We start from the raw sequence: 12,534 nt of genomic DNA, 5'->3' as shown, positions 1-12,534 counted from the left end.
CGGAGGCGAGCTACGGGAGGCGACGAGGGACAGAACGCCTCGGCCTGGCTCACCGCCTTAAAGGGACAGTGTGCCGCGCGCGCCCCCTGCTTTAAGGCGTTAACCCTAGTAGTGGCTCGTTGGCAAAGACCGTGATGCTGGGAGAGATTGACGGCGGGAGGAGAAGGGCACGACAGAGGATGAGATGGTGGGATGGCATCGCCGACTCAATGGACGTGAGCAAGCTCTGGGAGATGGAGAAGGACAGGGCCTGGCGTGCTGCAGTCCATTGGGTCACAAAAAACCGAACACGACTGAGCGACTGAACTGAACTGGGATTGGCGAGTTCAGGTCCTTCTGCACCTTCTAAATAGTTAAGTATGGTGATGCCTACAGGAAGTACTTGCGCGCCCCTTGAGTGTTCACATCTTGAGCGCGCCCTGCAGCGGCGCCCCAGGGAGGAGCCGAGCTCTCCGTCTCCGGGATTAGCGGGGCGCTGGAGGGGTCGCGTCTCTCCACAGCCGCGCAAGCCGGGGAGCGGCGGCGGCCGCGTCCACAGCCCCCGGCCGGCCTAGGCGGTTCTCCGCGTGGCATCTCCATTAATTTCGGGACACCCCTGTGAGGGGCCCTGGCCTGCCAACTTGTAAGAGAGAGGAGCCTTGAGCTTCGAAAGGTTCAGAACCTGGACTCTGGGAGCTGCGCCCACCGGCTACCCCGCAGGACCTGCGGCGGAGTCGGCGGGGCCTTCCCGCCCCTGGGTCAAGAGAGTTGTCTCCTGAGTCCCCAGCGCGGAGATGCGAACTGTCGCTGCGTGCGGGCTACTCTGGGGTCTGCGGGGTTATAGCCCAGACAGGTATTATTATCTCCTCTGGTTACAAATGGGGAAGGGGAGGCCCGGAGCGGAGGGATCAGCGGCCCAAGGAGAATCCGGAGCCGGTGTTCTGGCCCCAAATCCTGTGCATTCTCACCCCCACTGCCCTGCTTCTGCTACCCACTGGGTCTTAGAATCGCGGATGGTCTCCGGAGCCCTATGGCCCCTCCCTGGGCCCTTGGATAGAATTTCGTGCAGTCTCTTATTTCCCAACTAAAAATGGGAACTCCGAATATGACACAGGAACCCGTGCAAACAAAAGGACAGAGCATTTGAAATGGAAATGCCCAGGGAATATGAGTTGTGTGGTTGTCATAGATACAGGAGCCCAAACTGGCAGCTGGCTGGAGTCCAGCCCCTCCCAAGGAGGATGCCAGGGCCGGTAAAGTCCCTGTCTGACCCTGCCTGGCAAGGAGGCTGTGGCTACCAAAGGTAACAAAACCAGCTCTGGATGAAGACGGGTATCTGCATCCACCTGGCTGCCTGGGCCCAAAACGGAGCCCATTAGGAATACCCCTCTGTCCCTGCTCAGACAGCTCTCCTAGCCGTCAACTTCCCTGCCTCCATACTCCACTGCTGCCTCCCAGCTGGCTTTTTCCAAACCTCTCTGAAACACAGTCTGAACTAAACTCTTGGGTCCAAATCGGGTCCAAATCCAGTCTCTGCTGGCGGGGGTGCCCAGACTGGTCTCCATCCTGTAGCCTAGAGCCACCCCCAAACTGTGCACCCCAGATTCCAGCCCCAAGCCGAAAGTACTTCTAACTCTAGAACTCAGACTCAAACCAGGTTCCCAAGTAAATGGGTCTTGCATTCCTCCTCTCCCCACTGGCACCCTACCAACAACCCCCCCCCCCCCCACCTCCCAGATACAGCCTTCCAGTGAAAATGAGAAAACTAATCTTCTAGATCTCTCAAGTGTTTTTGCAGTCCATCCTGTGGTCATAGCTAAAATCCTGAAGCCAAATAGCGTATTGATAGCAGGTAAAGCAATTTAACGGAGAAGGCAATGGCAACCCACTCCAGTACCTTTTCTTGCCTGGGAAATCCCATGGGCGGAGGAGCCTGGTAGGCTGCAGTCCATGGGATCGCTAAGAGTTGGACACGACTGAGCGACTTCACTTTCACTTTTCACTTTCATGCATTGGAGAAAGAAATGGCAACCCACTCCAGTGTTCTTGCCTGGAGAATCCCAGGGAGGGCGGAGCCTCGTGGGCTGCCGTCTATGGGGTAGCACAGAGTCGGACACGACTGAAGCAATGCAGCAGCAGCAGCAAAGCAATTTAAACAAAGCAGGTGATCTGTTTATTGTCTCAACTTTTAAATCCTTTGCTGCTGCTGCTAAGTCACTTCAATTGTGTCCGACTCTGTGCGACCCCATAGACAGCAGCCACCAGGCTCTTCTGTCCCCGGGATTCTCCAGGCAAGAATACTGGAGTGGGTTGCCGTTTCCTTCTCCAAAATCCTTTTCCACCCCTCCCCAAATATGGTCAGACTCAGGAAAATCACAAGTGGAAATGGAAGAGAGGGATAAAAGAGAAGGAGAAAACATTTTGGAGCTTTGTTTCTTTTTTAGAACATTAACTGTGCTTTGGCCAGCAGGAACTAACTGGCCAATGAACTTGTTTCCATAAACATTTTTTATAAATACAGCATATCTCTGGGCTGTCCCCTCAGCCTGAAAACACGAGCATGTCCGGGCACCCTCTCCACTCACCTAGGTCCCTCCACCAGGCTCTCCTGCTCCCCAGGGCGCCCTTACCTCCCCACACAGCCAAAGCCAGTCCACCGGGGTTTCCTCCCCTGACCCTCAAACCTAGTGAGTCTTCTAGCTGTGTTTTCAACGCTCCCAGCTCCTTCCCAGTGGAAACACTCATCTTTCCTTGTAATGCCTAGTTCAGTGTCTCCTGGCTGAGCTGAGTTGGGTTCCTTATCACAGCACTCTGGGGAAGTAGCCCAGATAAGAGGAGGGGATACACTTGAGCACTTAAGTCTTTAGTAAGTTTGTTACATATGTTGCCTCTCTGCACGTTCCAAGCAAGCCACAAGCAAGTTGCTTTCTGGCTTTTCACAGCAGAAACTGAGGTTGAGAATAAGAGAGGCTGAGAAACCGCCCAAGGACATAGACAATTGGCACAACCACGGAAGTCAGGACTGGGAAGGCAGAGGCTGCACTCCCACCCACCAGACTACAGAATGCACACTTAGCGGTGCTTATCAGATGGATGGAAGGGTGGGCAGATGGTGGATGGTTGGGTGGATATGGCTGGTTAGATGGACGTGGTGCTTGGATGGATGTGGGTGGCTGGATGGATGGTGGGCGGTTGGATGGATGTGGGTGCTTGGATGGATGTGGGTGGTTGGATGGATGGTGGGCGGTTGGATGGACGTGGGTGGCTGGATGGATGATGGGTGGTTGGATGGACGTGGGTGGCTGGATGGATGATGGGTGGTTGGATGGATGTGGGTGGCTGGATGGATGGTGGGTGGTTGGATGGACGTGGGTGGCTGGATGGATGGTGGGCAGTTGGATGGACATGGGTGCTTGGATGGATGTGGGTGGTTGGATGGATGATGGGCGGTTGGATGGACGTGGGTGGCTGGATGGATGTGGGTGGCTGGATGGATGATGGGTGGCTGGATGGATGGTGGGTGGTTGGATGGACGTGGGTGCTTGGATGGATGTGGGTGGTTGGATGGATGATGGGCGGTTGGATGGACGTGGGTGGCTGGATGGATGTGGGTGGCTGGATGGATGATGGGTGGCTGGATGGACGTGGGTGGCTGGATGGATGGTGGGCGGTTGGATGGATGTGGGTGCTTGGATGGATGTGGATGGTTGGATGGATGGTGGGCGGTTGGATGGACGTGGGTGGCTGGATGGATGATGGGTGGTTGGACGGATGTGGGTGGCTGGATGGATGGTGGGCGGCTGGATGGACGTGGGTGGCTGGATGGATGATGGGTGGTTGGATGGATGTGGGTGGCTGGATGGATGGTGGGCGGTTGGATGGACGTGGGTGGCTGGATGGATGTGGGTGCTTGGATGGATGTGGGTGGCTGGATGGATGGTGGGCGGTTGGATGGATGGGGGTGGCTGGATGGATGTGGATGCTTGGATGGATGTGGGTGGCTGGATGGATGGTGGGCGGTTGGATGGATGTGGGTGGCTGGATGGATGATGGGCAGTTGGATGGACGTGGGTGGCTGGATGGATGGTGGGTGGTTGGATGGACGTGGGTGCTTGGATGGATGTGGGTGGTTGGATGGATGGTGGGCGGTTGGATGGACGTGGGTGGCTGGATGGATGATGGGTGGTTGGATGGATGGTGGGCGGCTGGATGGACGTGGGTGGCTGGATGGATGGTGGGTGGTTGGATGGACGTGGGTGCTTGGATGGATGTGGGTGCTTGGATGGATGTGGGTGCTTGGATGGATGTGGGTAGCTGGATGGATGATGGGTGGCCAGATGGATGGTGGGCGGTTGGATGGACGTGGGTGGCTGGATGGATGGTGGGCGGTTGGATGGACGTGGGTGCTTGGATGGATGTGGGTGGCTGGATGGATGATGGGTGGCTGGATGGACGTGGGTGGCTGGATGGATGGTGGGCGGTTGGATGGACGTGGGTGCTTGGATGGATGTGGGTGGTTGGATGGATGGTGGGCGGTTGGATGGACGTGGGTGGCTGGATGGACATGGGTGCTTGGATGGATGTGGGTGGCTGGATGGATGTGGATGCTTGGATGGATGTGGGTGGCTGGATGGATGGTGGGCGGTTGGATGGATGTGGGTGGCTGGATGGATGATGGGTGGCTGGATGGACATGGGTGGCTGGATGGATGGTGGGCGATTGGATGGACGTGGGTGCTTGGATGGATGTGGGTGGTTGGATGGATGGTGGGCGGTTGGATGGACGTGGGTGGCTGGATGGATGATGGGTGGTTGGATGGATGTGGGTGGCTAGATGGATGATGGGTGGCTGGATGGACGTGGGTGGCTGGATGGACGTGGGTGGCTGGATGGATAGGTGGTGCCTGGTAGGCCTGCAGCTCTCAACCCTGGTCTCCAAAAGCCATTCCTAGTCCTAACTGTGCCACCTTCTGCTTCCTCCCTGGAAGTTCTTCTTCCTCAGTTCCCAGGTGCAGAAAGGGCAGGTAAGACAGGAAGCTGCCAGCTCTGGACCTGGACTGTGGGGTTTCTCTTGATGTCTAATGTCAAGTTCCCTCCTTCCAAAGGCCTTTGCCCAGCTTGGACCCCGACTCCACATCCCGTCCCTTGGCTCCTTCCCTCAACCCCTGCCCCCAGCTAGGAAGCATCCCTTCATCACCTGCCCTCCAGGTGCCATCCTCCCAAAGGTCAGGCTTGTATCTTGTCCGCTCTGAGGAGACTGGCTGTCCAGTTTGCCTGGCTCCACCTGTGTTAGAACCGAGAGCCCTCATCACCAGCACCCCCTCCCTCCCAGGGGAGCTGGGACCGTCACCTGAACCCCACCTCTGCCACTCCTATGGGCTCATAGGAGCAGGGAAGCCCAGCTGGGCTGAGACGCCTACTGGCATGCTAGCCCCTCCAACGAATGCTTTCGCTTTCACTTCCTGTCGGATTTAAACACCCACCCCCCGCTGCCCACCCCCCGAGCTCAGGCTTCCCTGCTGGCTCAGAGGGTAAAGCGTCTGCCTACAATGCGGGAGACCCGGGTTTGATCCCTGGGTCAGGAAGATCCCCTGGAGAAGGCAATGGCAACCCACCCCAGTACTCTTGCCTGGAAAATCCTATGGACTGAGAAGCCTGGTAGGCTACAGTCCAAGGGGTCCCAAAGAGTTGGACACGACTGAGCGACTTAACTTTCACTTTCTTTTCAGCTAGTTTGGCTCAGCTGGTAAAGAATCTGCCTGCAATGTGGGAGACCTGGGTTCGACTCCTGGGTTGGGAAGATCCCCTGGCGAAGGGAAAGGCCACCGACTCCAGTATTCTGGCCTGGAGAATTCCATGGACTGTATAGCCCATGGGGTCGCAAGGAGTCGGACACCACTGAGTGGAATAAGTAGTTTGAAAGTCCCCAGTGCAAAGCCCTCGGCCCTGAGCCTCCACCTGGCTCCAGGCCTGGGTGTCTCTGGGCGGGCCCTCTGCAGGTGGAGCGGGGCGCTGCTGGCATCTGTCTGGCCTGGAGCCTGCTGGGCGGGTCGCCCGCAGGAATCCCAGGAACGCAGCGCCTGGTTCCACAACCAGGCCCCACCTGTTCCAGTCTGCAAATGGTCTGCACACCCGCTCCCCCCACCTCTTGGCCCGCAGAGCTCCCCCTGCGGAGAGAGGTTCCCAGCCAGTGAGAAAGAAGCAGCTCCTGTGACAGAAGAGATGGAAATCAGAGACCCAAAGAGCCGGGGGGAGTTTTTTCAAAGGCTTTAGAGTATTTTTCCGGGTTGGCAGGGGGTGGGGGGTTGGGGGTGGCGGGGAGCGGGTGTGGATTGTGCAACAGCGGCATACAGGGCCATTTTTAAGGAATAGAAGTCTGGCTGCTGGTTTCCCACCTGTTTCCCTGTCTTGTCAAACTATTTCCATTTGTCCGTGTTGTAAACCCCACTGCAGCTGCCCTTCCTGAGCGCCTACTGTATGCCTGAGTCCTCCTGGTCTGAGAATCATAAGCACAGTCTCCTGAAACCCCGAACGTGGTGGTAAACTGTTCTGATTTTCACAGATGAGGAAGACGGAGGTTCAAAGAGTCCCAAGGCCAAAGTGGACGGCAGAGCTGGGGCTCGACCCGCCCTCAGCCTGGAGTCTACGGCATGTCTCTCTTCCCCGCAGATTTGATTTCCCTGTGGGTGGGCCCACAGTCAGCCTGCAGCCAGCCCCCCTGCGAGGCGCCTGTCTCGGGCTTCTCCCGCGTCACCCCACAAGGCACCCGCGATCCAGTTCCCACAGCCGCCGTGAGCCCTCGGCTGCGAGCTTGGGTCGTTGCCAAGGTTTCATGTCTGCAGATTGTTTCCGTGGGCTAAGATCCAGGATCCCAGTTGGATCGCAAGATGGGAACATTCTCAGTGGGACACATAACCCAGGAGAAGGGTGCCCTTCGTGTGGGTGAGCGAGAGTGCCAACCCGAGGTGTCTCACCTGGGGTCTCGCCCGGGGGCTGGAGGGGACCCAGGGCTGCGGCAGGGCGCGCAGAAGCCAGGCAGACCCAGCACCCGCCTCGCTGGGGTTCCCACAGCTCGCTGAGAATTCCCTGACGAGGAGCAGCCGGCCTAAAATAGAAAAGCTGACACAGGGGAAACGCCAGGGGCCAAAGTCTGTGCCCAGGCGGTCTTGCTGCAGCCGCTCTCCCAGAGAGCCTGTCCGCTTGCCTCCATCCTCAGGGTCTTTAAATCCCCCCGCAAACAGCTAAGGGCCTGGCATTTGCAGGGACCAGGGACGTGGACAAGACTGGCCAGCCTTTGCGTTTCCTCACGCCTGTCTTCTTCTGTGAGTCTGGCCTCAGGGATGAAACCGGAGGCAGAGAGGGCTGCCTGGCCACGCCCAGACCCTTTGCAAGAGCTTCCAGCCCCCAGCGGACAGGACAGGCGTTCCCCAGCTGTGGGCTTGCTCTGGGAAGTTGGAGCGGGCTGGAAACTGGGGCCGTCTGGTTCTGTCTGGGGCAGAGGAAGCAGGGTGTGGATGCTCTGGCTAGCTCTAATCCCAGACCGTAACTTATGTAGAAGCTGTCTGGGGACCAAGGAGGCGGGACTGCAAGGGTAGGGGTGCCGTTTAAATAAGAGAAGTAGTGACTCCAAAAGCTCCAATGAAGAATGGACCTCGGTGCCACGTGAGTGCACAGGCCCCTTCCTGGAATCATGCTCTCCGAAACAGCTGCAGGAGTCTCAGGCTGCCAGAGGATGTTCACGAAAACGTTTTCTATTTTGGCTGTGTGGCTTTCGAGATCTAAGTTCTCTGACCAGGGATCCAACCTGAGCCCCCTGCAGTAGAAGTGCAGAGTCCTTCCACTGGACCACCAAGGAAGTCCCACAACAACGTTATTTACAAAGATGAAATACCTGGAGACGACACAAACACCCAGCTCTGAGGGAAGAGGCGGATCAGGCACCTCGTGGTTCACTTGCTAAACTGTGTCCGACTCTTTGCGACCCTGTGGACTGCAGCACGCCAGGCCTCCCTGTCCTTCCCCATCCCCTGGAGCTTGCTCAAACTCATGTCCATCGAGTCAGTGATGCCATCCAACCATCTTCATCCTCTGTCGTCCCCTACTCCTCCTGCCTCAATCTTTCTCAGCATCAGGGTCTTTTCCAATAAGCGGGCTCTTCACATCAGGTGGCCAAAGTATTGGAGCTTCAGCTTCAGCATCAGTCCTTCCGATGAATATTCAGGGTTGATTTCCTTTAGGACGGACTGATTTGAGCTCCTTGCTGTCCAAGGGACTCTCAAGAGTCTTCTCCAGAGTACACTGCTTCCTGGAATATTCTGTAGACTCCAAAGGACTGCGGTAGCTGGGGCGTCATGCCTGGGGGATAGCCACACACGTGCAGAAAGAGAACGCATAGGAGACAACACAGAGCTGTGCAAGGAGAAACTGGGGAAGGGCGGGCGCCGGCTCTGGCGGACTCTCGCCTGCGACAGGCGCCTGGGGCGAGGGGACGAGGTAGCATCCTTCCGTTTCCCTTTTATGCCCCTGAGATTCTCCCAACTGATGCCCTTTGCAATTAAACAGAGTAATAATGGGTCTTGTTCATTTCCACAATAGGAGACTGATGCATGGTTCAGCTGCTGCTGCTGCTAAGCCACTTTAGTCGTGTCTGACTTTGTGCGACCCCATAGACGGCAGCCCACCAGGCTCCGCCCTCCCTGGGATTCTCCAGGCAAGAACACTGGAGTGGGTTGCCATTTCCTTCTCCAATGCATGAAAGTGAAAAGTGAAAGGGAAGTCGCTCAGTTCTGTCCGACCCTCAGCGACCCCATGGACTGTAGCCCACCAGGCTCCTCCATCCATGGGATTTTCCAGGCAAGAGTACTGGAGTGGGATTGCCTTCTCTGATGGTTCAGCTAGGCCACTGCAAACATCTCTCCCTCCATCCAGCCTATTCCCTGGCCCCCTCTCACCCACCAGCACCCCTGAAATAGACCCATGTACCCCGTGCTGCCAGGAGCCATGGACGTGAAGCTGTCCCCACAGGGCCCCTGCTCTGAGCCCGCCAGGCCAGACCCACAGGCCACTGGTCCCAGAACGTGGTTCCGGATTCTAGACTAGGCTTCTTGTGGGTTGGTGGAAAGTCAAGGAGGCCTTTCCAGATGGTGTGGCTGCCCTGCAACCAGGATGCAGGCTTGGGAGCCAGGGGGCAACGGGGGCAGGGCGTGGTGAACAGGCCACAAAAACAAAGGCCAGTGACATGGAGGCGCAAAGGGCCGATGCTGGAGTGGGGAGTAGGGCCCGGCCGCAAGCCGCGGAGAGCTGGGACCTCGGAGGCAGAGGGGACGAACTCAGAGCCTCCTGCAGCTCAAGGTCGGGAGGCCAGCCTGCAGCCCTCACACCTGGGGTCACTCCAGGCCCGCAGAAGGTCCCGAAGACAAAAGGATGACAGAAACCATGCCTCCAGGGGCAGCAGCAGGAATGGGGCTGAGAGCAGGGCTCCAGGCTCAGGCCATGGCCCCACAGGCTGGCTGGGCTGCCCAGAGTAGCCTGGACAACCACCCTGTGGGCTCTGCTTCCTCTCCTGAAAATGGGGCCAGACTCACCTCGCAGGGCTGCTGCGTGAACAGAGCCACTGTGAGCTTGAGGCGGCTGCCTGGCCCCCAGCCTGGCAGGGAGAAGGAGGCGGGCCTGGGCCGCGCCTGCTGGTTTGGTGCTGCCGGATTCTCTTAGCTCTTGCTTACTTGGAAAGCTTTTGATTTCTCCATCAAATCTGAATGAGAGTGTTGCTAGGTAGAGTATTCTCGGCTGTAGGTTCTTCCTTTTTATCACTTCAAGTCATCACGCCGTTCCTTTGTACATTATTTGTCATTCTTCCCTTACTGGGAATAAATATTTTATTTTTGCCTTTAATTTTTGTCAGTTGGATTACTATGCGTCCCGGCGTCTTTCTCCTTGGGTTTATCCTGCCTGAGGCTCTCTGTGCTTCCTGGACTTGTCTGACTATTTCCTTTCACGTGTTAGGGAAGTCTTTAGCTATTAGCTCTTCAGATGTTTTCTTGAATCCTTTCTCTCTCTCTTCTCCTTCTGGGACCTGTATAATGCGAACGTTGGTGTGTTTAATGTTGTCCGGCTCAATGGACCTGAGTTTGAGCAAGCTCTGAGAGATGGTGAGGGACAGGGAAGCGTAATGTCCTTCGGTCTGTGGGGTCGCAAAGAGTCAGACACACACGCCGCCAACAGCAAGAGGTCTTTCGGGCTGTCTGCATTTCTTTTCTTGTCTTTCTTTGTATGTTCTGTTTGTAACAGTGATTTCGACTGTTCTGTTTCCCAGGTCACTTATTCATTATTCTGCTATTGATTCCTTCTAGTGTGTTGTTTGGGCACGACTGAGCAGCTGAGCAGCGTATCGTTCATCTCCGTTTGTTAGTTCTTTAGGTCTTTGGTTAACATTTCTTGTATATTCTCCATTCTTTTTCTGAGCTCCTAGATCATCTTCACTCATTATTCTGAATTCTTTTTCTGGAATGTTGCCCATTTCCCCTTTACTTAGTTGTTTTTCTCAGAGTTTATCTTGTCCCTTCATCTGTGACGTGATCCTCTGCCTTTCCCTTGTGGCTAACTTTCTGTGATGTGGCTTTCGTGCCGGATTCTAGTTCTTCTTGCTTCTTCTGACTGTCCTCTGGTGGATGAGGCTAAGAGGCTTCTGTAAGCTTTCTGATGGGAAGGACAGGGTGGGGAAAACTGGGTCTTGTTCTGGTGGGCAGGGCCACACTCAGTAAGAGTTTAATCCAATTGTCTGCCAATGGATGGGGCTCACTCCCTACCTGTTAGTGGTCCGGCCTGAGGCGACCCAGCCCTGGAGCCTGCAGGCTCTATAGTAGGGTTCGTGGCAACCTCCAAGAGGGTTTATGCCAAGGAGAACCTCCCAGGACTGCTGCTGCCCGTGTCCTATCCCTGAGTGAGCCCCTGCCAGCCACACCTCCACAGGAGACCCTCCAGCTCCACAGCTGGAGCTGGTTCAGTCTCCCAGGGGCCACTGCTCCTTCCCCCTGGGTCCTAGTGTGTGCAAGATTTTGTTTGTGACCTCTAAGAGTGGAGTCTGTTTCCCTCCGTCCTGTGGAAGTCCTGTAAGCAAATCCTGCTGGCCTTCCAAGTCAGATTTCCTGGGGGTTCCTAATCTCTTTGCCAGGTCCCCGGGCTGGAAAGCTCGATGTGGGGCTCAGAACCTTCACAACAGTGGGGGAACGTCTTTGGTGTTACTGTTCTCCAGTTTGTGAGTCACCTACTTGGTGGTGGCAGGCTTCCCTGGTGGCTCAGCTGGTAAAGAATCACCTGCGATGCGGGAGACCTGGGTGTGATCCCTGGGTTGGAAGGTCCCCTGGAGAAGGGAAAGGCCACCCACTCCAGTATTCTTGGGCTTCCCTTGTGGCTCAGCTGGTGAAGACTCTGCCCACAATGCAGGAGACCTGGGTGTGATCCCTGGGTTGGAAGATCCCCTGGAGAAGGGAAAGGCTGCCCACTCCAGTATTCTGGCCTGCAGAATTCCATGGACTGCATAGTCCATGGGGTCGCAAAGAGTGGACATGACTGACGACTTTCACTTTACCTGGTGGGTCAGGGATTTGATTTTATCACGACCGTGTCCCCCATACCCCCTTGTTGCAGCGTCTCTGCTTTGAGGTATGGGGCATCTTTTTTAGTGGGCTCAGGCATTCTCTTGTTGATGGTTGTTCAACAGCTAGTTGTGACTTCTGTGCTCTCACAGAAGGAGGAGAGCCCAGGTCCTTCCACTCTGCCTGGTTTTTGTCTCTTTCCATGCTTTTTTGAAAAGTATCTTAAGAGTTTTTAGCGTTCCATTTTAATTTATCAGCTGGATTTTCTGCCTATGTGTTTTGTGTGTATAGTTTTTAGTGGATTCTCCAGTGGTTAAAATAAGTATGTTTCTAAACTTATTCCACGGTCTGCATCACGCCCACCGCTCCTTTACCATTTCAAGTAGAACATGGATGCCCCCCCAGCATATTGGTCCCCACGCCCACTCACTACTGTGTTAGATCCAAACACAGTGAAAACGCCCATGAGAAAGTGTAATGGTTTCTCCTTCAACTGTCGCATCTATTTTTTAAAACTTACAAGAGCAAAAATAGCATATTTTCCTAGCTATTTGCAATTCCAAACTCGCATTCTCCATTCTTGGCATTTCAAGTTTCCCTCTTGCTTCATTTCCCTCCTTCTGAGAATATCTCTTAAAAGCGTATCTGCTGGTCGTAAATTCCTTCAGTCATCCTTCGTATGAGAAGGTCTTTATCCTTCCTGAAGGATCTTTTGTGCTGGATTCTCTTCCTTCACTCTAAAAGTGTTGTCCCACTTGCTTCCAGCCTCCATGCTTTTGAATGAGAAATCTGATGTCATTCAATTTCGTTTCAATATTTTTTAATAAGCAGTATCTCTATCCAACTACTCTAAAGAGTTTCTTTCTTTGTCTTCAATATTTGGCAGTTTGACTATGACATGTCTTGGTGTGGGTTTATTTTAATCTATTTTTGGTTCACTCGGCTTCTTGAATCTCCAGGTA

This window comes from Bubalus bubalis, chromosome 12 (genome assembly GCF_019923935.1).
Source record: "Bubalus bubalis isolate 160015118507 breed Murrah chromosome 12, NDDB_SH_1, whole genome shotgun sequence".
NCBI classification, from domain to species: Eukaryota; Metazoa; Chordata; class Mammalia; order Artiodactyla; family Bovidae; genus Bubalus; species Bubalus bubalis.
The sequence above is the reverse complement of the archived record's forward strand: the minus strand, read 5'-3'. Positions refer to the sequence as shown.